General features: G+C 42.1%; 1 protein-coding gene across 4 annotated transcripts in view; it reads left to right on the top strand.

Annotated features, from left to right (window-relative positions):
- The window catches only part of pcsk5b (proprotein convertase subtilisin/kexin type 5b), a 292,169-nt gene that overhangs the window by 88,799 nt on the left and 178,655 nt on the right, over positions 1–24,715 (top strand). The gene's annotated exons all lie outside the window — the stretch shown is intronic.

Below are 24,715 nucleotides of genomic sequence, written 5' to 3'. Positions count from 1 at the left end.
ACTTATACAGGCAAAACATAGTTTTAATAAAATCACATTTACAAAAAAGCCCTGTTTTCAGTGACATAAAACACATTTTCATGTTGGTGGGAGGCCAAAATAACTGTTTTAAAAAACATTTGTGTGGACATGACATTTTAAACTGTTTGTAACTTTCGGTACTTACCATTAGTGTTGTCAAATATCGATTTTTCGATACATATCGATTCTGAATATTTAAAACGGTTTAAATACGCATTTCCCGCAATATCAATATTTAATTATTCATAAATTATTTTTTATTTTTTTTGTATAAGGAAGTTGCATTGTTCATTTCAATACCTGTAATAGTACAGTAGTCCACACACACACACGCACGCACACATGTGCATTCAGTTAAGTTGGAATATGACTGTAATACAAACGGTTCAGTCTGTCTGCTTGAGAAAATACCATGTTCTGCAATAAAAATGATTGAAGTGAGATGAACAGACTGAACTTTATTTTATTAGATAAAACATGTTGACAAAGTTTTACTTTGCAGTTGAAAAAAGGTAATAAATTAAATTTGATAAAAAAAAAAGAAAAGAAAATGTCATATGTTATGATGAATTGAAAATGGGGGACCCTGATGTAAACAAGATGAAAGTCTTTCTCTGGTCTGCATCCCCTTAACAATTGTGTGTATTGAGCTGTACTGTATTGTACCAATTCTGCAATCTGTTAATACAATTAGCAATCAATCAATCTGTTATGCTTAGTTAACACGCAGTACTATTAACTTTACTTAATTTCTAAGATTATATCATTCAGTTATTTTTAAATGTGTGACCTAAAGATAAACAAAGGGTTTTAAAAGTGTTATATTTATCTTCTCTTATAGTACCAGAGAGAAGCTGAGGAGAATCAACCAGCAACAAAAGCAACATTTATTAAAGATTTTTTTATATATATATATTTTACATTTTAAGATTGAACCTTTTTCCCTGTGTCGAAAATGGTATCTAATATCGATACTTTTCAAGGTATCGTATCGAAGTTCGAAATTCCAGTATCGTGACAACACTACTTACCATCTCTCTCTCTCACACTCCATTGCTGAGCGATTACTGATCTCACACAGACATAGCGATTTAGCAGTATCAACTCCCACACTACTACAAGGATTGAGTTATCATCACAGACGCCCTCCGAACACTACTTCTTGAGTCATGTATTTCTATGTTTTATATATTGCGTAAGATGACTATTCTCAGGTGTTCGGTATACTGGTTCTATACCAATCTAAAATCAGATCTTTATTACAGAATAACCCCCCCCCCCCTTCCAAAAATGCATGCACACACACACATAATACACACACATATACATACACATATACACACACATATACACACACACACACACACATACACATACACACGGCAGATATCTCTGGTCACATTATTTAGCAGACAAACACCTGTGATGTCATGAAAACAAATGACCTGGCTTGTCTGTGGGACTCAGTAAAAACTTGATATCTCATGCTCCGTGTCCAACGGGTAATTAAAGGGGCTCGGCTCTTTAACACCTTGATTGCCCAACCCGAGTTTTCTCGAGTTTACCCCCCGCGGGTTGAATGCCCACTCACGAGAATTCTCGTATTATCTTGTATTTTTTTTTATTAGCGATCTGAAATCATATTTCATCAACCAAGTCTACCGTTGGAAAATCACTCACTCCAGGCGCTCAGATGTGAAAAAAACGCCCCCTATCGTCTCCCAGATGGTAATTCACCCTTTTGGATGAAAATGTATGAGAAAAAAAACCCGGAATCCACGTTTTACTTCTTCTCACTCATGCAACCGCCGTCGACCAGTTTCACTCTGGAGTTTCAGAGCAGCAGGGATTATGTGTTTTTACACTATACTCGGTGGATCAATAAAAAGATTGATTTTTTCTAATGGCGATCAGGAATTGGAATAATCCATTTGGATACCATCTGATCTCAGGTAAGGAATCTATGTTACCAGTATTAGGATAATCGGACTCGTTTTCACAGAGATATAAGCTTTTATGTGATTATGTGATATTGCTGTTTGGCTGTGCGAGCGGTCAGTAACTAGGAGAATAGATTTTCAACTCGCGGCACGCACGTGCATGCGCACACATACTATCGATAATCTAGCGTTTATTTGAAAACGATTCATAAATAGGCCGAACAATGACAACATTCTAGAATATTCCAGTAAAAGGAGATTATCATGCAATGTCTTTATTTTTTCCGTGAAAACAAGTGATTTTCAAAATGCTAAAAAACGAAAATGAAGCTACGACAATGTTGACTGGAAAATGAGTCTTTGATAAGCGACGGGCAGATTAGACACATAATTAGCCATAATTTAAAACATAGATTAGGCGATATTAACGTTAACATTGAAGTGGCCCTGGGCATTCAAGGAGGTAAAAAGGAATTAAGCTTGGGCAGTGAAAGTGTTAACCCTAACCCATGGTGGTTCTGTCAGAATCGGACATATAAACATCACCAACGTGTTGCGTGTCTCGAGAGCTCGGCTTCGTCGGCACCACCGGAAGAAACGCTGGTGAGTTTTAAGTCTTCAACAGAGCGGTAGGATTAAGGTTGACAATTGGTCAAGTTTCCCTTTTAAGTCGGGGCGTGAGGTGAGGTTATGGTTTAAGGTAGATACCATGTGAAAATTCCTTTAAGTCGGGGCGTGAGGTAGGGCTGGGCGATATGACGATATTATATAAATATCGGGTACAGTTCATTAACGATACACTTTTTAAACGTATCGTGGATATCGTGATGTTTTGCCCAAGAGGCTTGTGTCGCGTCAATCTGGTCCACACACACACACACACACTACTGCATCAAAGTTACTACTTATGATTACCAAAGGCATTCGTTTTGTGGCATTAACATTATATAGTTACACGTTCAATAACATCAGCGTATTTACCCGAACATAGCAACATCCGCGGACGACCTACATAATATCTCCGCCTGTGCTGACTGACTTGTGTCCATTCTGCGGTCTGTTAATAAAGATTTCAATCAGACGGATGTATGGCAAGGCTTTTATTATAACATTCGTTGCAGTAAAATCATTATGCCTCGTTTTAGTCATCCTGCGGAGCGCTGGTAATCTAGTCGTCGGCCGCGGGGAGCTAACGTTAGTAGCTATGTTGTGAGCACTCGTCAAAATCAATGGAGGACCCTGGAAGTAAACAACTTCACAACACGCTTGCCGATTGGTGCTAAGAACAGCAGGGCGAGTGCAAGCAGTGTGACGTAATTGGCAGACTCGACAGTCAATCAAAATTATTCTGTTTGCTGTATGAATGAATGAATGAGAACTTTATTAACAGAATGGATACAGTACAGTGGACTGGAGGATGAAGACCAGACAAATACTTTTGGCTTTTTTACATAAGGGTCCTCCTTTTTCAATTCATCAAAACATTTAGAGACATACAAATATACAGTAGTTTCATAAAAATGTTAAAATGCTATTGATTGATTGATTGATTTAAAACTTTATTAACATATTGCAGAATGGGTACAGTACAGCTCAATACATACAATTGTTAAGGGGATGCAGACCAGAGAAAGACTTTCGTCTTGTTTACATCAGGGTCCCCCATTTTCAATTAATCATATTTCATATCTAAATCATATAATATCTCATTGCTAAATATATGCAATATATAATCTAATAATCCAATAATCTAAATATAATATATAATATAAAAATGCTAAATGCATGGGTATTTTATTTTGTCTTTAATGTTAGCTTGCAAACTCAAATACTGTCTTGGTAAGCCTCATAATGAATTGTTTGGGGTAAAAAAGAAAAACATTGTGATGTGTATCGTGTATCGCCGAAAGGTCAGACAATATCGTGATATCATATTTAGGCCATATCGCCCAGCCCTAGCGTGAGGTGAAGTTATGGTTTAAGGTAGATACCATGTGAACATTACTTTAAGTCGGGCGTGAGGTTATATTTCATTGGCTACGCTTTTCTGCTTCGCCTATGGGAATACACTCAGCGCCTGTGTGTCCAATGAAAACTTCTCGCATGCACCTTCCATTTGCCCGACCACGCCCACCTCCGGCTAGCATATAGCCCAGGTGTGGTTGATCAGCTCTCCCTTCCTCATTGTTTCAGCTAAACGAATGTGCTCACAGGCCTTCGGCAGTTGTAACAGAAGTTAGTTAGTTAGTTAGATAAGAGCTGTAAGGATATACCACCGAAGTCCTTGTTTGAGGACTTCCCCGGCGCGTTCGGAAAGGGAAGCGATTGGGGTGCCGCTGTAGTTACTCGTTATGGAGTTTTCCTAGCAGACCGGCGCTTCTCTTCGAAGGGCTGCCGGTATGCTGTGGCATGGCCGGTGGACTGGCTAGACTCGTTGTCTTCCCTGGCGTGCTCCCCTCCGAAATGCCTTTTTACTCCCACGTGGCGTGATGGGGTTAATTGCAGAATGGACGTGGCGGAGCGCGTCTTCGAGAGAGGCGCGTCAGAGGGAATTCCGGATGACAGGAGGATTCCCTGGGCCCCGTCCTTGCCAGATACGGAGGAGACAGAAACGGAGCGGCAGGTGTACAGCAACAGCCCCAGGTGTAGTGCGATGCTGTGTAACCCTGAGGTGTTTGTGTGTCCTTTCTCTCGAGTGAATGGACCCCACCTTTCTCTCGAGTGAATGGACCCCACCTGTCAGTTTCTGCTGTGTTTTTCTTGGTCATTACATTCTATGTGGCATGCTGGCTCGTGACTTATTTCGCCTGTTTTTAACAGTGAAGTGCCTCGCTGGGCCATGCAGTGTTTTCACTCCTCACTCGTGTTGTCACGACGTCGCGGGTTGTGTTTTTTAGACATATATGTGTGTATATATATATATATATATATATATATATATATATATATTAGGGGTGGAACGGTTCACAAAATTCATGGTTCGGTTCGTATCACTGTTTTGGTTTAATGGTTTTGGGTTTGGTTCGATATACGCAGTTTTTTATTTTTTTTAAATGTAACACTCCAAAAATACCATACATCAGCATAAGATATATAGCCTAAAAATAATCCAACTTTTCAGTTATTCTCAAGGAGGTAGTCATGCAAAAACTGAAAGAATGAGGCAGTTTGACATCAGGCACATTATTTTGACAGTGACCGGTTAGAGCTAGGAGAGATGTTGGTACAGCAAGAGGGGCATTGCTGATTTAAACATGTTTCTCATTTATTTGGTAAAAAATAAGGTTTACAGCGGTTTGCCTTAAATACATTACATTTTACATTTACATTTAGTCATTTAGCTGACGCTTTTATCCAAAGCGACTTACAAGTTCTGTACGACAAGTCATCAGGAAGGGTACAACTCTATCAGCTGAGTAACAATGTTCATCAAAGTGTTGCGTGTTACAGTGTAGGTTCGTTTATTAGGACAAGTGCATGACAGTAAGGTTAGTTAGGGTTAGAGTTCTTTTTTATTATTATCATTTTTTTATTATTATTTCAGATAATGGTTGAAGAAGTGCGTCTTAAGTCGACGGCGGAAGATTGGACGGGTTTTGGCTGTCCTAACTGGGGTTGTGGGGCAAGGACTGAGAATAGGCGGCATCTCTTTGATGACCCTCCCGGGGCTTGGATAGGAGTAGGTCTGAGGCGGCCAGAAGATGCAGAGCGTAGGGGTCTTGAGGGTGTGTAGTTGGAGACCATTGACCGGAGGTAGGCGGGAGCGGTTCCCTTTGCCGCACGGTATGCTAGGTCGAGGGCCTTGAAGCGGATACGTTCAGCAATGGGGAGCCAGTGCAGGTCCCTAAGAAGTGGGGTGACATGGGCCGACTTCAGTAGGTTTGAGATCAGGTGGGCCGCTGCGTTCTGAATGAGTTGAAGAGGCTTGGTGGCAGTGGCCGGGAGGCCAGCGAGCAGTGCGTTGCAGTAGTTGAGGCGGGAGATGACTGTTGATTGGACGAGGAGTTGGGTGGCTTCTTTTGTCAGGAAGGGGCGGAGCCTTCTGACGTTGCTCAGGAGGAATATGCAGGTTCTGGTTGTCGCTGCGATGTGAGCAGAGAAGTTCAACTGGTCGTCGAGGACAACACCAAGGTTCTTGGCGGTCGGGGACGCGGTCACAGCTGCATTCTCGACTGTGATGGAAAGGTCGGTCAGGGTGGAGGATTTGGCCGGCAGGTGGAGCAATTCTGTTTTGCTTAGGTTCAGTTTGAGGTGGTTGGTCGTCATCCAGGCGGAGATGTCGGACAGACGGGCCGAGATCCGCTCAGAGACGTTGATATCTGAGGGAGGGAAGGAGAGGAAGAGTTGAGTATCATCGGCATAACAATGATACGAGAAGCCATGAGACGTGATAATGTTACCCAGTGATTTAGTGTAGAGGGAGAAGAGAAGGGGTCCTAGGACCGAGCCCTGGGGGGCCGACAGGGTCCCTCTCCATGACACTTGGTAGGATCGGTCATTGAGGTATGATGTCAGCGCAGAGCCAGCCACTCCCATTCCTGCGAGGGCCGCAAGGAGGATCTGATGGTTGACTGTGTCGAAGGCTGCAGATAGATCTAGGAGAATCAGGACGGAGGAGAGGCCTTTCGCTTTTGCTAAGTGAAGTGCCTCTGTGACCGCAATGAGGGCCGTTTCTGTGGAGTGGCCAGTCCGGAAGCCAGACTGATTAGGGTCTAGGAGGTCATTCTGTAAGAGATAAGCAGTAAGTTGGTTGGATACAGCACGTTCAAGTGTTTTAGAAAGGAAGGAGAGAAGAGAGACAGGACGATAGTTGCCTATGACGGTGGGGTTCAGGTTTTTTTTTTATGCGGGGCGTGACTCTGGCTTGTTTTAGGGAGGTGGGGACCACCCCCGAGTTGAGTGAGGAGTTGATGGTTGCAGTTAGGAATGGGAGGATGTCCGGTGCTATGGTCTGGAGGAGTGGGGAGGGTAGCTGGGTCAGCTGACATGTAGTCGGACGGTTCGACGTTACCAGTGTCAGGGTCTCGGCTTCTGTAATGGGAGAGAAAGATGACAGAGTGAAGGATGAGGTTCTCGATTCAGTATTTGGAATGGGTGGGGGTTGGGAGAAGGCGCTGCGGATGTTCTCCACTTTTTCCTCAAAGAAGATTGCAAAGTCTTCGGCAGAGAAAGATGAGGGAGACCGAACTGAACACAAACCGAAAAATACAAAGACTGAACTGGCACACAAAGACCGAACTGACTGAAAAATATAGGCAACATTTGTCAAAGTATTAACTTAGTGCAAACAAACAAAATAATAAAAAAGTGTGTGGCCACACAGGGCTGTACGCTAAGCTTTTTCACTAGGGGCACACTTGCCCCTAAATGAGAAATTTAGGGGCACAGAATATTTTTTAGGGGCACATTTTTAAATAACAATTTTACCATTATAGTGCAAAAAAATATGTTCCTCCTGCCTCATTACCGTGGTCCTTTTATTTAACATTTAAGTGAGTTTGTTTTCAGGTTTGTATATTTTATAATGAACCAACTGAGAGTGTGTAAATCACTAATAGAACAAAAACAACAAACTGTGTGTGTGTGTGCATGCGCTTGTAGTGCTCCTTGAATGAGATCACCACAACACACACACACCATTGCATTAATCAGGAGGACAAGAAACTCTGCATACCTTTGTTTCACAATGAAAAGTGCTTTATAAATAAAATGAATTATTATTATTGTAAATAACCCCATGAAAGGTTTATTATTTTTATGGGTAATTACCCGCTTCTTATTTGTGATGTTACTGGTTTCAGGGTGTGCCTAAAGTGATCAATGTGTTGGGCCGTTTATAGAGATCTATGCCAATTAATGTTTATGTATATCCGGTAGGGCTGCAACTAATGACTAATTTGGTAGTCTACTAATCTGTCGATTATTTTTTCGATTAGTCGACTAATCGAAAACCAATTATGTAAACTTTTTTTTAACTACCTACCGGTATCGTTGTGAAAGTGGCTTCTCAGCTCTGGTCCAGCTGAAGACAGAGCAGAGGAACAGATTGGTAATTGAGCATGACCTCAGAGTTGCTTGTCTACCATCACCCCAGACTTTGAGACTCTTGTCAGGACCAAACAACAACATCATAACATGATGATCCCATAGCAAATTAAAATAATGACTCATGAAACATTTGAATTTGGATCTTAAGCCACTTTAAATGAAAATGTATTTGAAGAACAATACAGCAATCACTCATAACAAGATAAATAAATTAAATAATACAAATTAAAGTGGAAGTGTACTTTAAATAACTAAAAAAATAATAATAAAAAAATAAAATAACTAGCAGCATCTGCCCCCAGCACCGCGGCTGATGGGGCTGTAACTTGGTCCAGGACCAGGAGGGTGACGTGGAACAGCTGTAAGGGGAGAGGGGGATGAGTCAGATCAGACAGACTTCTAGGTCTTTTGTTTGCTGTGTGTGAGAGGAGTCTGTGTGTGTATGTGTTTATGTGTGTGTGTCTTACTCTGATCGCTGTGTGAGTGAGAGGAGTGTGTGTACTGTGTAATTTGTGTGTGTCTTACTCTGATCGCTGTGTGAGTGAGAGGTGTGTAATTTGTGTATGTGTGTGTGTCTTACTCTGATCGCTGTGTGTGAGTGAGAGGAGTGTGAATGTGTGTGTCTTACTCTGATTGCTGTGTGTGAGAGAGAGGAGTGTGAATGTGTGTGTCTTACTCTGATCGCTGTGTGTGAGTGAGAGGAGTGTGTATGTGTGTGTGTCTTACTCTGATCGCTGTGTGTGAGTGAGAGGAGTGTGTATGTGTGTGTCTTACCCTGATCGCTGTGTGTGAGTGAGAGGAGTGCGTGTGTAATGTATTGTGTGTCTAGTCTGATCATCATCTCCTGCAGGGGAACAATGTTTTCAATGTCCAAAATTTGCTATGGGATCATCATGTTATGATGTTGTCTGGAACCCTGAGAAGCCACTCTCACAAAGATAGGTAGTGCAAAAAAAAAATAAAAAAAAATTAAATAATTTTTTTTTAATGACTAATCGACGCAACAATTTCTCGTCGCCGATTTTTTATAATCGACATCGTCGATTATGTCGACTAATCGTATAAGAATATTTTTTAGGGGCACATTTTTAAATAACTATTTTACCATTATAGTAGGGCTGGGCGATATGGCCTCTAAATGATATCGCGATATTTTTTGGCCATATCACGATACACGATATATATCGCAATATTTTGACATTTCCTCTAAAGCACTTAAAAATGCTTGATTTAACCCTTTGATGCATACAGTCACGCCAATATGATGATTATAATAAGTCCCTGCAACATATGTTTGCATTATTAAACCATGAAGATGCTTTAAAAAATAATTTAATGAAAATGTACTAAGAGTAGTCTACTGACACACTAATAAAAAATGTATTTACATCTAAGACCATTTATATAAAAACTTTTGGGTGCCTTTTTTTGCACAGTACTGTGTTTTCTATCCACTTTAGCCAAACACACACACATATATATATATATATATATATATATATATATATATATATATATATATATATACACACACACACACTACTGTGAGAAAATGATAATCACACACACAAAGGGATAATGGCTTATAGCAGACTTAATTATTTTAGAATATTTCAGATAATGAAATTAAATGTTTATATCATCAACTATCCAGTTAGTATTTATACTGTCTGTAACGTTTGGCTACTTTAAATCATTGAATGTAGAGAGAGCTGTACTGTATTGTACCCATTCTGCAATCTGTTAATAAAGTTTTCAATCAATCAGAGCGAGAGAGAGAGAGGGGGCGAGAACGAATGAGAGCCAGCCCCCCCCCCCCCCCCCCCCCCCCTCGGGTTTTGTTCTAGGTTCGCGTTTTGATCGTCTAAGCTGCCGTAGGTGATGACGTCACACTCTAATGTAAACAGGATGCGTTTAACAGACGGAGATGGAAAGTGGATGATATACAGTAACAGAAACGAATAACCAATAAATATGAAGTTATGTTTAAACTTCTGTTGTCAAGCGTTGTCAATATAACCCACCCCCTTTCCTCCCGAATGGAACTAGTGTTGTGGAGTCCGCTTTGACTGGTGTCCAGGGTTAGCAGCAGCTAACGCTAGTTAGCTTAGCAGAATCCTAATGGATACCGTGGATAGCAGCTAACGTTAGCCCATTGCTCGTGTCAATCAAATTGCATGTTATTAAAGGTCCGCGCTGGTCTGTCTAATGAAATTACAACCGCAACATTATGCCCTGGTTGTAGGCTAATGTTTTATCCAATTTGTATGGATTAATTTAGGAGTGAAATGCGAATGAAGGGTTGCAATCACTACTCGCAAGCTTGCCCCCAGATGATATTTTCCACTCGCACCGGCCAGATTAGGGGGCAATTTGCGACGAGATGATCGCAGTGTACAGCCCTGGAAGAGGAATGTAATACTATGCAAAACGAGAAATAAACAGTGATTTTACCAGCAGTAAGTTGCAAGCCACTTTCATACGGGGAACCATGACAATTATTAGTATTATCTTATTTGCATATTGTCTCATTATTAGATAGATAGGTTGATACTTTATTGATCCCCGGAGGGAAATTTAAGTAAACAGTATTTAAGTATTGAAAAACGTCCTAATAGTGGGCGACTCACCTAATGCATGGCTGACCTGAACGTTAGAAGTGTGTCCCTGTCGATCATCACTGCCAGATTATCATCTCTCCACATCGGACGTGGTTGTCATAAAATGGACTGATATCCGCTCCGTTCTTCTTGCAGAGCAAAATTAGCGGCTTAAACTTATTGAAATGAAGTTCTTCTTTGGCGATGCAACATTCAGTTTCGATTCGATGGTTCACTAGGAATTATGGGATTTGGTGTTGGATGTATGGACTCTACGCTGACGGGGACATGGTATTTAATCGCACGATAGACTACAACTACCAAGTATATAGCGTGGCCCAGATTCACTTCACACTCAAATATTTTTTTCCGCACAGGCTATCGCAGTAAGTTCATTCATTGCCGACAGATTTTTTCATAGCACCGCAACATTATGTCGCACTGTACAGCCCTGGTTGTAGGCTAATGTTTTTAAAAAAAAATTATCCAATTTGTATGGATTAATTTAGGAGTGAAATGCGAAATGAAGGGTTGAAATCACTACTCGCAAGGTTGCCCCCAAATATAATTGTCCACTCGCACGGGCCAAATTAAGGGGCAATTTGCGATAATCTCGTCGCAGTGTACAGCCCTGCCACATTATAGACAAAGGCCATCAACATAAAGTATTGATTGATTGACAATTGTATTAACAGATTGCAGAATGGGTACAATACAGTACAGCTCAATACACACACACACTTGTTAAGGGGATGCACAGAGTATGCATATGCTCAACAAGCACTAGACTTTCTTATCAAAAAGGAAAAGTCACTGTTATTTAAAATAAATAAATCATGTGTACTAAATATATATTTACTTTTTAATTGCATGAAACATTATGAAGTATTCCCTTATGCCGTTTTTTCACTGCATGGTACCTAATCAACTTGACTCGCTTTTGCTATTTGAGTCTTGCTAGCCGTATTTGAAGTGACATCACACCAGGAAGTAAATAGTCAACAGTAACACACAGCATTGGAACCTGGAGAAGCCCTGATGATATAATATAAACGAACAGCTAATAAACGTGAAGTTATCTTTAAACCTCTGTTGTCAAGCCTCGTCAATATACCCCCCCTTCCCCACTAATGGATCTTGTCGTGGAGTCACTTCGCTGTGAGCATTTCCGCCGTTAGCTTGCGGCTAACGTTCGTTAGCTTGTGGCTAACGTTCGTTAGCTTGCGGCTAATGTTATAACCGAACAATACACACATGCCCCGAACCGTGGAGGTCGTATCGAATGGTGCACGGTTCGAATGCGAACCGTTCCACCCCTAATATATATATATATATGATAAAATGGAAATGGGGTGCCCAGAGGTAACTGAGACTATGTCTTGCCCTGGGCTACATCCACCTAACAATTGTGTGTATTGAGGCGTACTACATTGTACCCATTCTGCAATCTGTTGATACGATTTTCAATCGATATTATGTCAATCTATATGTCATGCTGGCTCGCGCCGTGTTAACAGAGTGAAGTGTCGCACTGGGCCATCTTCACATTCCCCACTCGTGTTCATGAGGACGGGAAAGTATGAGGGGCCGTTTAGGCCATATACCGTCACTGTCACATATACATATTGAAATGTGTCTCGTATGTCCACACTCCTCACTCGTGTTATGTAATAGCACGACGACAGGGAGTTGTGGTTTTAGTCATATGTATATATATTTATATATATATATATACCGGTATATGGTAGATTGAAAACCGTTTGCCATGTCTGATGTGAGTGGATTACGAGTGGAGTTTTTAGACTGAGTTCCACATCTCTGATCGTCTTTTACAGCTGTGTGTATTAAGCGTGCGGTGGAGTACCCGTTCTCCAAGCTGTTAAGTTGAAATGAAAAGGTAGTTTCGATTGGTTGGTTAATCATTGATGTGGGACCTCGGCCACTGGGCTGTGTCACATCTCACGTGGCGGACTTCGCCGACTCCCACTAACGTGGGGTGCCGGCCCAATACGGTGGGGAGGTAGTGGTAGGGCAGACTTAATGATTTTAGAATATTTCAGATAATGTAATTAAATGTTTATATCATCAACTATCCAGTTAGTATTTATACTGTAACGTTTGGCTACTTTAAATCATTGAATGCAGAGAGAGGGCGAGAACGCGCGAGAGAGCCAGCCCCCCCCCCGGATTTTGTTTTAGGTTCGCGCTTTGAGCGTATAAGCTGCCGTAGGTGATGTCACACTCTAATGTCAACACAGGAAGTTGAACACAGAGATTGAAACTGGATGCCCGATATAAAGAAACGAATAACCAATACATATGAAGTTATCTTTAAACCTCTGTTGTCAAGCGTCGTCAATATAACCCACCCCCTTTCCTCACAAATGGAACTAGTGTTGTCGAGTCCGCTTTGAGCGCTTCCAGGGTTAGCAGCTAACGCTAGTTAGCTTAGCCTATTTATGGGATAACTTAGCATAGGGGTGGGAATCGCCAGAGACCTCACGATACGATAGTATCGCGATACTTGCGTCACAATACGATAGTATCGCGATACTAAATATATCGCGATACGCTGAGTATTGCGGGAAATTATTATTATTATTATTTTTATTTTATCAAATTAAATGTATTACCTTTTTTCAACTGCAAAGTAAAACTGTCAACATGTTTTATCTAATAAAATAAAGTTCAGTCTGTTCATCTCACTTCAATCATTTTTATTGCAGAACATGGTATTTTCTCAAGCAGACAGATGTAAACACTGTAATCTGTGTTGCATGTACCTGACAAACTGAACTGTTTGTATTACAGTCATATTCCAACTTAACTGAATGCACATGGTGTGTGTGGACTACTGTACTATTCAGGGTTTCCGTTAGAATTTTTTTTTGCAGGTCTGAGTGTCCGGTAGATTTCAATCTACCGGACAAATGGGATAAATTCCGGTCAGAGTTTATTGAGCTTAAAAACAATTGATAGGCCTATATAAAGAATGACATCATCAAGGCATTTATAATATTTTAACTTAAAACTAGACTACTTTTGCGTATATATACAGTCATTAATATATTCCAAATAAAATAAGTCCCTCGAGACTGCGTGCTGCTGCCGACTTGAGGTGTCGGTGGGCAGTCTGCCCGACCTTAATAAACAGCAGTCTGTTATAATCACATTTTTATGAGCTAACGAATTCCGTTATATTGGACATTTGTATTAATTATATCAAGCGAAGAACTGAGAAATTTGGCAGAGAGACGGCAACATTATCGTGGGTTTGCGCCGTGATGTATATCTCCACCTCCCAACGACTTGGTGCTGCTGCTCATAATGTCCGGTGAAAATAATTCCCTCTAAGCACAATTTGATTATTTGAATTGTATTAAAATAGGCTAAAATTAAATAGCCTATGCGATGAACGAAACAATCATTACATTTGTCGTTGCTTCACCAAGCAGCCGGTCAATGACATCCTGTGTCAGCGAGCTGGCAGCTGATATATTTACGTGAAGCATGGAGCAGGAGCAGACAGAGCAGAGCAGCGGTGTCAGCAGCGCCCCCACCCAACAGCTGAATTGCCAATGGCTGAATTGGAGTACTGCACCCTGCCAAGCCATGCTTCACGTAAATATATCAGCTGCCAGCTCGCTGACACAGGATGTCATTGACCGGCTGCTTGGTGAAGCAACGACAAATGTAATGATTGTTTCGTTCATCGCATAGGCTATTTAATTTTAGCCTATTTTAATACAATTCAAATAATCTAATTGTGTTTAGAGGGAATTATTTTCACCGGACATTATGACCGGAGAGATTAGATATGTCGGACTTCACCAGATTTTGCCGGTCAAATACCGGTAATTACCGGCTAACGGAAACGCTGGTACTATTACAGGTATTGAAATGAACAAATCTTTTATGAATAATTAAATATCGATACTTGGCGTCCCTGTATCGATAAAGTTTCGCCACGCAAAGTATCGCGATAGTACTACGTATCGATTTTTTTCCCCCACCCCTAACTTAGCATCTAACGTTAGCCCATTGCTTGTGTCAATTAAATTGCATGTCATTAAAGGTCCGCTCTAGTCTGTGTCTATAATGAAATGAGAGGAAAGCTCTGCGCTAAAGCAAGTCTCATCTCAGCCGCGACGTGACAACATATACTCGATGTTCACGATATAGCAATTTTCCACATCTCATGTAGAACAAGCCGCGATACATCGAGTATACTCGATATATCGCCCAGCCCTAGGTAGTGGGCCTATCCTGCCTCCCTACGGCCTAACGTATTGGTAATTAGAGGTCAGTGCTTCTGGGTTTTCGGGTGTTTTTCAACACTGCCGTTAGGAACCGAGCACGCCCCCGGATCTGTCGGAACAGCATAGAAACGGCGTTTTTCTATGTGTACAGGTGGGAAGGAGGGTTTTTTATGTAGGTTTCCCTCGTCTGGGCTGACAGACTAAGGTATTGGTCAGGCTGTAGGTCCCTGTAACCCCTGGGGGGCTCGGTGAGAGGGCTCGTCTGGTTAGACGCAGCCAGAGACCCCCAAGAGAGGGCGACTGGGCAGGCCTGTGGTCACGGGGGGGGGCACCTGTGGTGGGCCAGTGGAATGCTGCTCTCGGGCGGTCAGTCCCTCTAGCGCAGGGGTGGCCAACCAGTCAGAGACTAAGAGCCACAAAAATTACTGTGGTACCACAAAGAGCCACACTATTATACCAGCGTTTCTCAACCTTTTTTTTCAGTGACTGCACCCTTCGTGTGTTTATAGGTCTCACCCGCTGGCCTCTGAAGTTGCTAATGTCTTTTATTTGGGCCTCACAGGGTTAAAAGTACCCTGTGAGACCCACGGTTGCAAAATTACAAAATCACTTTTAGCCATTTAAAAAAAAGGGTTTATTTAAAAATGTTTAAGCACATGTATAGTCAATTGGTCCTGTTGTTCAGCCTCACAATGCTATTTGATAGTAAATGTAAATATGTCCCACCCTCTGGCCTCTGAAGTTGCTAATGTCTTTTTAATTTGGGCCTCACAGGGTTAACCTCTTAAGCCCGAGATATACAGTAAAAGTGTATATTTTCAGCATTACGTTTGTTTACCAATTATTTTAACTGTTATTAGTGAAATATAAGATTATAGAAATCTCAAGGCATTGAGTCGGAAACCGGCGCATATTGACAGGAGGAAGTGGCACAGCGAAAAGTGAGTGTAGTCTTTTGAAGGAAGAGACTCAGGGCTTTCGAATTTCGAAAAACTACCCTACCCAGCTCACACCAGCCCCTGTCAATCATCTGACTTCTGGATTAACTTTTTAATTTTTCTTATTTTTTGGGATTATCTCTCACAAACCTGAACGTTATTGCCATAAAACAGAACGCAGTTAGTTTCTCTACCTTTCTGTGAACGTCTTGCAAAAAACGGTGTTGCAATACTGTACGATGAAAAATGGTGGAGAAATTTACATTATAAAAAAGATGGCAGAATTCAGTACTGTATCTACAAAACCTTCTGTTTAATCATCTTCCCTTTATTAATTTGCTTAGATTTTTCAGGTCTGGTAAATTTTAGCATGGTGTTATTCACAGTCAAAGATAATCTTTTTTTAAATAGAATTTCGAAAAACTACCCTACCCAGCTCACACCAGCCCCTGTCAATCATCTGACTTCTGGATTAACTTTTTTATTTCTCTTATTTTTTGGGATTATCTCCCACAAACCTGAACGTTATTGCCATAAAACAGAACACAGTTAGTTTCTCTACCTTTCTGTGAACGTCTTGCAAAAAACGGTGTTGCAATATGATGAAAAATGGTGGAGAAATTTAGATGGCAGAATTCAGTACTGTATCTACAAAACCTTCTGTTTAATCATCTTCCCTTTATTCATTTGCTTAGATTTTTCAGGTCTGTGAATAACACCATGCTAAAATTTACCAGTCAAAGATAATTTTTTTTTTTTAAATAGAATTGATATTTTCCTTTTGGTTCATTACAATTTACTCAAGCCTAGTAACAGACACACTATTTCTGACACTGATCCATATATGTCCCTAGATTCAGATACCAAGAACATGCAAATGGACAATTTAATTTTTTTTAATAAATGTTTATTCTACGTCCTTATGGAATGAGTGACATACAGAAGGGGTTGGCCACCCCTTCTAGCGCCTCTGTGACTTACGGCCAGGGGGCAGCTGCGTTAGGCGACACAGGACTCGCCTTGGCCACGCCGCGCGGGGTCGGTCTAATCCTAGTGTCCGCCAGGTGTCAGCCATGCTCTGCTGTGCTGATCACCTGTGGGCCCCAGCATTCCAGGAGGCTCACTGGCAGCGGCCTCGGCAGGCCTGGCTGGAGCTTCCGGGGTGGGGATGGGTGGGGCAGGCTTGCCGTCGACCCTCTGTGGCTCGTCGGTCAAGCACGTGCGCACTCCCTCTCTCGGCACTCTGCTCGTTAGGGAGCACGGTGGCCCTGGGGGGGGTAGGACGCTGTCGTACGTCGGGGTGAGGTCCGTTGGTCCTCATCGGATCCTTCGGGGGGGTTCTATTTCGCGGCCATGGCCGGGGGGCCCGCCTCCGTAAAGGAAAGGTGCGGCTCTTGGAGCTGGAACCCCTTCTGCATCCCGCTGCCGGGCGGCTGGCGGGGTGCATGTTGAGGTAGACAGCGGTTTTTCGCATGATCTACTCACCTTGTGCGTTTTGGGGTAACTGCGCCCCACTGCGTATGATTGGTGTCCTTCTCTCCGCTCCTCGTTAGGAGGCGCGAGGGGGCCGGACCCCACCCCATGTTCATTTGTCGGGGCTACGCGCCCTGCTTCGCCCGTTGTCCCATAGGCGAAGCAGAAAAGCGTAGCCAATGAAATATAATGAAGGTTATCCTATAACCCTAGTTATATGATTGGCGTAGCTTTTCTGCTTTAATCGCAGCCCTGAGGACCCTTGGCTGTGTTTAGCTGAAATTGAGACTCTGAAGGGAGAGCTGATCAACCACACCTGGGCTATATGCTAGCCGGAGGTGGGCGTGGTCGGGCAAATGGAAGGTGCGTGTGAGAAGTTTTCATTGGACGTGCACAGGTGCGTGTGAGAAGTTTTCATTGGACGTGCACAGGTGCTGAGTGTATTCCCATAGGCGAAGCAGAAAAGCTACGCCAATCATTACTAGGGTTATAGGATAACCTTCGTTATGGTTTAAGGTAGATACCATGTGAACATTCCTCGTTCGATGAGAGGCAGTGTTGTAGTCGAGTCACTAAATCTCTAGTCGAGTCTCGAGTCCCCGGTGTTTGAGTCCAAGTCATCAATGTTGAGTCCACTCCACTCTGGCAGTCAAAGCGCTGACATCCAAATAAAAAAAGGTCTACATTAAACATAAATGACACAGCGGTCACCATTTCAATGGGAGTTTATTTACTTTGTGACACAATAGCCAAACAAATGCACTAGCCATCAATATCATATGTCAAATCTTTAGGGCATATTATATGCACCTTCCGGGTCCGAATGCAGTCCATGCTAGAGTCCAAGTCATCAGTGATCAAGTCCGAGTCGAGTCACGAGGCCTGAAAATCAATCCAGGACTCGGACTTGAGTACTACAACACTGATGAGAGGACAGGTGAGCGCACACTGATGTCTTTTTGAGGTACTGGTATTGGCTGCTAGATTCAAATAGATGACATAAATGCACACTCAATGTACCTCCGTTTTGGTTATTTCATTAACCTTGGTAGCCTCCAGCTAGAACGCGGACGTATTTGGTATTGGTGTGTGTGTCCTTTAGCTCTGTCAATGTTTGACTCCGTAAAGATAACTCCCGATACTTTGACCTTGCATCCTCAACTTATTTGTCTGCTTTTAGACGAGACTGCCTGAACTTTGGGTCAATAACACATAAAATGTGTGTGTGTGCGCCTGCTAGCGTGCACGTGTTGCACCTCTATCTTCATGTTTATTGAACGTCTGTTTACTTAAATGGTTCCATTTGTACTTGTTGGGCAATATTGGCTGTTTTATTACAGCCTTATACATTTGCGTATCACTGAATCTTTAATTAATTGTGGTTGATTGCACTCCATGCACTTATTTAATTCATTACTCAGTTTTATGCCGGATTCTGTGAAGCTAATGTTACCTGCATGAAATCAGTTAAGTTGATAACAATAACAAGATATGGGTCTCTAAGGAGATGAAAAAATGCCTTGACGAGAGAAGGGTTGCATTTACTTAGGGGGACAGAGAATTAGTTAAGGAAGAGAGGAAGGAGATTAGATCTATCTGTAAGAGGAATATGCGAGAGAACAAAGAAAAGGTAGAGACACAGCTATGCTCTGGTAACGCAAAGAAAGCCTGGGATGGTCTTAATGCAATGATGAGACAGGAGGCCAGGAAACGGCAATATTGTCCCTCCTTTATTTTGCCAATGACTTGAATCGGCACTACAGTAGATTTGATCCCTACCTGGACACTATGATACGGCACGGTGGTGTAGTGGTTAACACTGTCGCCTCACAGCAAGAAGGTCCAGGGTTTGATTCCCGCTTGGGGACCAGGTTTCCATGATGCCAGGTACCCAGGTGGGGTATCTCCCAGGCCTTTCTGTGTGGAGTTTGCATGTTCTCCCCGTGCTCGCAAGGGTTTCCCCCCGATAAGATAAACCCAATGTAAAAAAACATGCACAACAGATCGCTAATGCTGTGGCGTCCTTGACGAAGACAGACAGGAGCACTTGGATTGGTCCCCGGGGCGCGGCTCACGTTGACGCCCTATCTGCTCCCGGCTGCCTGCCCATGGGGTGAAGGACAACAGGATGGGAAAAGTGCAGAGAGGCATTTCATCGGCGACTCAGTGCATGTGTGTGTGTGTTCCTGTGGGTCGCCCATCTCGTGTGTGTGTGTTAAAACTGCATGACAAATAAAGACTTCTAGTCTAACCAATTATGAATTACCGTAATTCCTCTAATAGTAACCCCGGCTTGTATTTGTTTCAACTGTAGCGGATACCAGACTTGTATTAGGAGGAGGCATGTATAAGAGAGAGGCCTATATTTCTAATTTTCAAACAGATCATAATGAATAAATCAACATTTTGTGTCAGTTTGAACCCAGTAAAATATACTGGGTTCATTTATTGAAACCAAGCAAGTACTGTATGAAATACGGTAGTAAACGGTGCAATTACAGGTGGTCAAAAAAAGTTAAAAAAAGGAAAATAGTGCAATCACAATACTGGTATAATAATAATAATAATAATAACTTCGTTTTATACAATTCTGAGGTAGGCTTACTCTCTTGGTAAACATTAACACCATACCATTATATGGTATTTACTGCACAGCCAGGCCAGCATATAACAACAATAACTAAATATATTGCCTATGGTAAATACCATAAAAACATCAACACAGTATCAATTTAACTTTAACTTCAACTGAGGTAGACTACCACAATACTGTGGTCCATCCTATTTATTGCCCATTCAAATACCTGTATATAGGCCTATATACAGTTAGGCTAATAACAGTCAAGTTCAGCTGCAAATAATAAAATTAAAAAAAATTATACATTAAACCCGGCTTGTATTAGGAGGCCGGCTTATAATTGCTTAGCTCAACAGCGCACCCGGTCATTAATAGAGACCCGGTTTTTAATTGAATACCGGTTACTATTAGAGGAATTACGGTATTATGATACGGTTTGTGATGCAGTGCCAGTACTGATTCCAATTGTATCAAGCTCGATGAGAATGATGTTGCTGCCTGCCTGGCTAGAGTCAGGCCCAGGTGGCTTGAGGGGGAGGGTACTTAAGGCATTTTCCAACAAAAATCTGTCCTTAATAAACTGTTTCAGTATCTACTTGATGAACATGTTGTACCTCGGTCATGAAAATGTAGGCATCATTCCTGTAACTAAAAAGGCTGCGGCCTCCTTACTGAATGATTTCAGGCCAGTTGCGCTGACTAGTATTCTGAGCAAGTGTATGGAGCAGGTCATAGTCAACCACCTGACAGCAGCCATAGGCAACTGTCTGGACCCGCTCCAGTCTGCTTCTAAACTGTCTGGACCCGCTCCAGTCTGCTTCTAAACTGTCTGGACCCGCTCCAGTCTGCTTCTAAACTGTCTGGACCCGCTCCAGTCTGCTTCTAAACTGTCTGGACCCGCTCCAGTCTGCTTCTAAACTGTCTGGACCCGCTCCAGTCTGCTTCTAAACTGTCTGGACCCGCTCCAGTCTGCTTCTAAACTGTCTGGACCCGCTCCAGTCTGCTTCTAAACTGTCTGGACCCGCTCCAGTCTGCTTCTAAACTGTCTGGACCCGCTCCAGTCTGCTTCTAAACTGTCTGGACCCGCTCCAGTCTGCTTCTAAACGTGGACAGTGCTGGAGATGCAACTCACACTAGTCAGTTCAGTCACTAAACATCTACAGCTGTCTAAAGATGCAACACTCACACTAGTCAGTTCAGTCACATACCAGCGAGGCTAACTGCCTAAGAAAATGGGCACAGTGCAGAGGCACTGAAAGAGGATTTCACACTAGACGAATATCAAGATGTATCCATCCGTGGACCAATTGCATGCTTTCGCAGAGGACAAGAAGCCTTCAGTCGACTCCTTCAGACATTAAGCACACCCCACAGCCCAAATTAAATGAAATTTCGGCCAATCAAAGTCGACTATACAAATCCTTAGTCGTGGACAAGCCTACTAGTCAGTTCAGTCACTAAACATCTACAGCTGTCTAAAAGCTATGAAAGAGTTTTATTTATATATTTTAGTTCAGCATTTAACACAATGACAAGTGACACATATCTTACTGCAAAGGCTTCTAAATATTGGTACTAAATAATGATGGACTTATATTATGGATCAAAGACTTTCTCACTGATCGACCTCAGAAAGTCTCTGTTAATGGCACCTTGTCAGGGCAGACCGTTCTAAACACCTCAAAGTCTTTGTTAATGGCACCTTGTCAGGGCAGACCGTTCTAAACACCTCAAAGTCTTTGTTAATGGCACCTTGTCAGGGCAGACCGTTCTAAACACCTCAAAGTCTCTGTTAATGGCACCTTGTCAGGGCAGACCGTTCTAAACACCTCAAAGTCTTTGTTAATGGCACCTTGTCAGGGCAGTCCGTTCTAAACACCTCAAAGTCTTTGTTAATGGCACCTTGTCAGGGCAGACCGTTCTAAACACCTCAAAGTCTCTGTTAATGGCACCTTGTCAGGGCAGACCGTTCTAAACACCTCAAAGTCTTTGTTAATGGCACCTTGTCAGGGCAGACCGTTCTAAACACCTCAAAGTCTTTGTTAATGGCACCTTGTCAGAGGAGACCGTTCTAAACACCTCAAAGTCTCTGTTAATGGCACCTTGTCAGGGCAGACCGTTCTAAACACCTCAAAGTCTTTGTTAATGGCACCTTGTCAGGGCAGACCGTTCTAAACACCTCAAAGTCTTTGTTAATGGCACCTTGTCAGGGCAGACCGTTCTAAACACCTCAAAGTCTCTGTTAATGGCACCTTGTCAGGGCAGACCGTTCTAAACACCGGTGCAATGAAATGCAACTCTTGATATTCTACATTCCAGAAATATGCTGATGATACGGCATTGATCGCGCTACTGCGCGAGGGTGACATCAAGAGTGAAGTCATATTTTAGGCATATTGGTGAGCTGATCGACTGGTGTACAGACAGCACACTGGTCATAAATACTGGTAAAACCAAAGAGCGGACTATCGGCTGCAACAGAAGCCTGCTCCATCCAAGCCAACCAGTTACAATAAACGGTCAGTCTGTAGAAGTGGTAGAAAATTGTAAATATTTGGGTACTTTCCTGGATAACACCATGAGTTTTATAGCTAACACAGAATACATCTTCAAGAAAGCTATGCAAGGCTTGTATCTTCTAAGGAAGTTGAATAGTTTTTCTCTAAGTAGGGATATTCTAGAGCTGTTATACAAACGTCTTGTTGAAAGCGTGATAACGTTTGATATCTCAACCTGGTGTGGAAACCTTGGGGCCAAGAATAAGAAATTGGCAAGGATTGTTAAAATGACCAGTAAAGTTATAGGGAAACTACAAAAAGAATTGTCCGAGTTGTATGTACTTCGGAATAGGGACAAGGCTCAGTGAATATTGTCGGATCCTTTGCATCCCCTTCATGGTGAGTTTGACAAGCTTCCATCTGGAAGGCACTATAGAGTTCCTTCAGCCCCAAAAAGACATATTTAAGAAGTCCTTCATCCCACATGCCATTGCTCTGATGAATTCTTAGATTTTAATTTGAACCATGGTACTGGTTAGGTATCTGAAGCTCTGTCCGTGTTGTTGTTGTTTTTCTTTTGTCTATGTATTGGGCTGTTTTGGGCCTGTGTCTGTGTGGTGTTTGTATTGTATTGTGCTCCCATGGTGAAGCCAAAGACATATTTCCATGAAAGTGGACAAATACATATATCTATCTATTCATAAGGCTTATTGTCGTAGCCGGGTCAGGCCATGATTGTTTTGTTTTGTTGAGTTATATATGCATATGTGTATTTCAAATTTTTACAAGTTATAATATTAAACGAGACATTTTTCGATCACTGAAAATATCTATTCCAATGTGTAGAGCCAATATTTATTTAAATTGCATATTCAACTTTTGTGAGATGGTCTACATTGTTGTTGTAGACTCTACAACATAAAAAAATCTATGTTTTTAGTGGCGAAATAAAGAAATTATAAAGATAATTTTGTTACCACAACTTGCTGTAATCACTTGACCCGGCTATAATCCATTATAATGGACCATGGAAGACGGCCTTCTGAGCTCAGAGGATTGTTTGGCCGCATTGACTTCCTAATACTCGGCGGTGCACCCATTGCCTTTTGGTAAAAAAACTCAAAAGTCCCAAACTGAAAGAATAATCTAATTTCACACAGTTGTAGTTGAGACTTGGGGCAACATTGGATACAAAAACCTTGTTGTTGGCTCCTATTTAACACTTTCATTGCCAGCCATGCGGTGCACCTTACCCCCCTTGAATGCCACCACCCACTTCAATGATAGAGCTCTCATCTTTGCAAACGCATAAACTATGTCTTTACTATGTGTTTATTGATCCAACGCTGGGAACTGGAAATATGTATTCCACGCTGTTCTGGGGCTCGGCAATGAATCCGATCCTCTCGGGTGACTTGCCCGAGAAGTAAAATGAGGAAGCAGGATTTTTTCCCCATGTGTTCCATTCAATCCATTCCAAAGGGGTGCAGTACCACAGGGAGAGACGATAGGGGGCGGTATTTTCCCAATGGAGCTCAGAGAGAGTTTGCAGCACTAACGTGAGACTAGATTGATGAAATATGAATTCAAATCGTTAATAAAAAAAAATTAGATCTCTTGTCGTTGGCAATGAGCAGTCGGCATGAACAAACGAGATATCTCGTTGTTGGCATTGAAAGTGTTAAGGGGAGTAGCCATTTGAATGAAAAACGCAGACACTGTTTTGACAGGCATTTCTCCAACAAATCAAACGCCATTGTGTGTGTACACAGGGGTTGGCTACAATTTGAGTGGTTGTTTGTTCTACCAATTGAAAGTATCGTTTGGGACTTTGGCTTTTTGTGAGTGAAATAAAACTGCGTTCTTCTGAATAGCATTGTGGTCGGAACTCCTATTTGATTACATTACAGCAGGGGTTCTCAAGCGTTTTTATACCACAACCCCATTTTATTCAGTAATCTTTTTGGCGACCCCACACTTAATGTATTGTGTAATTTCAACGTGAAGGCACACATTGTTGAACTTGATCATGCATATTTATTAGAAAATTTTATTACAGCACTATGTTATCAATACACATTTATAAAACGAGGCATATTTAGCCAAAATATGTTGCCAGAACATTACAAAATTTTCTGGCAACATATTTGCCAATGCACGACCCCACTGTCAACTACCCACGATCCCACTTTGGGTCACAGCCCGTAGTTTGAGAACCGCTGCATTACAGCATTATATTTGACCTTAACAAGAAGATTGATATCAGTTTCATCTCTGTGTGTCCAGTAGAGAGAGAGAGAGAGAGAGAGAGAGAGAGAGAGAGAGACCCCGTGACCGTCCAGGCACATGCTAGCTCAGCA

This window comes from Notolepis coatsorum, assembly GCF_963971535.1.
Source record: "Notolepis coatsorum genome assembly, chromosome: 2".
NCBI classification, from domain to species: Eukaryota; Metazoa; Chordata; class Actinopteri; order Aulopiformes; family Paralepididae; genus Notolepis; species Notolepis coatsorum.
This window is presented reverse-complemented; position numbering and strand designations above follow the sequence as displayed.